Below are 1737 nucleotides of genomic sequence, written 5' to 3' on the forward strand. Positions count from 1 at the left end.
CAGTAGCACTTTCGTTTTGTGGATTTTACATCTTTTATTATCTTTAGGATTCCTGGTTTGTCCAACTGTACGAGAAATTCAGGAATGAGCGGAAGCATCTTGTGAAAGACCCAGAGGTGATCTTGCACAAGAAAATCAAACTGGACTTGCCAGATGGGCAACGGGTGTTGCCTTCTAAGTTAAGGGGTGGAGCCTTAAATTGGGAACCACCTTACCCAGAAGGTGAAGATGAAGCCTCTATGAAGAGGCATAAAGAGGCACTGGAAAATGAGTGGTGACGGAGAAATCCAGATGAAAGAAAGATAGAGCAGGGAATGATTCTGACATTTCCTGATAGAAGACTGCTGATGAATCAGCAAGTGCCCGTTGCAGAGGTTATGGGAGAATACCCATCATTGTTTGATTTTTCTCAGATATGGTGTCTGTCTTTCAATAATAATTTTTTTTTTTCATGCAACAAGAAACTTTCGAAATAACAATTTTGGGACAAAGGAAAAGGCAAGGGTGAAAGTCTACATGTAGGAACAGCTTTCTCTATTGTGTTCGCTTTTTCTTTAGTCAGGCTTGCTTTTCCCTCCTCTGACCAACTAACAGCCTAGAACAGGCTACCCCAATGCTCACCAGTCATTTAATTTGTATCGCCAGATAATTGCAGAATTTAAGTGTTCTCAGCACCTTTAAGGCAAACTTTGATCAAGTTGTTGACCCAATTCTTCATGTGGCAGAAACAAAAAAGGGGAAGGTGGCTGAAGAAGTCAAGAATTACCTTCTATTGTTGGAGGATAACGATGGAGATGACATAGGGCCCACTGCCGGTAAATATTGTGATAATTTGTACATACACCACATTATCTAGCACAGTCAAACCAAGTCTTGCAATTCCCCAAGATTCTCTAAATTATTTGTTGCTATTAGTGGTTTTGAAATTTTATCACGGCATTTGTGTGCAAAGCGGTGTAAGGTTATGAGAAGGTGTAAGGAGTAAAATGTGCTGATTTGGACTTGAAAATGAAGGTAAAGGTAAACATTTAGGACTGAAATTCAATCACAAATGTTAGTGATCACTCCTTATTACTTTTTTAGATGCTTAGGAGTGTGTTGGTTATTTTTTAGGTGAAAAGGCTGAACTTGCAATGGCAGTATTGCCATTCCTATTGCAGGGAATTAGTCTGGATTGTGTAAGCACACAGATTTTGTGGAATTCATCCCGCCTGTAAGTGTAATGTTGTTATGTTTTATCTCAGAGTTTATAATGCGTGTGATTTTTAAGTCCAACGCAGGTATTTGTTAAAACAGTTTCCAGATTAAAATTAGACTGCACTTCATTGCACTATGGTTGGCTGTATGGTCGTTATCACAAATGACCTAACTACTCCTTTGAGCTACAAGAGACATGTGGTAGCCAGGCCATCAAACTAGGTTTCTGTGACAAACACCCTACACATGTGCACTGCATTTGAAATAGTAATCGGAAGGTCATAGGTTCAATTCTTGTTAGAGGCACTGAGATTTTTTTTCCGAGTGCGCCGGCATTGATCATCAATAGATCATTCATTTCGCTGGCTAAAAACCTTTCATCATATTGCTAATTTTCCGTAATCATTTCCACAGGAGAGAGCAAGCCCAACAAGAATTGCAGAAAATAAAGAAAAGATTTTTCCTTTTCTCATCTTCACTGTGAGTTTAGACAGTTGTGAAGTGGTGCACTTGGCAGTTGACAAGCGTGTTATTTGTAAT

The 1737-nt window shown here is 39.3% G+C and overlaps 1 long non-coding RNA gene across 1 annotated transcript; it reads left to right on the forward strand.

The window, feature by feature from the left end:
- The first annotated feature begins 731 nt into the window (after positions 1 to 731).
- LOC138021831 (uncharacterized) lies at positions 732 to 1737 on the forward strand. The gene is made up of 3 exons (XR_011126458.1): positions 732 to 815; positions 1114 to 1213; positions 1612 to 1737. It is a non-coding gene; the product is annotated as an uncharacterized lncRNA (long non-coding RNA).

Source organism: Montipora capricornis, chromosome 10, assembly GCF_036669925.1.
Source record: "Montipora capricornis isolate CH-2021 chromosome 10, ASM3666992v2, whole genome shotgun sequence".
Taxonomy (NCBI): Eukaryota; Metazoa; Cnidaria; class Anthozoa; order Scleractinia; family Acroporidae; genus Montipora; species Montipora capricornis.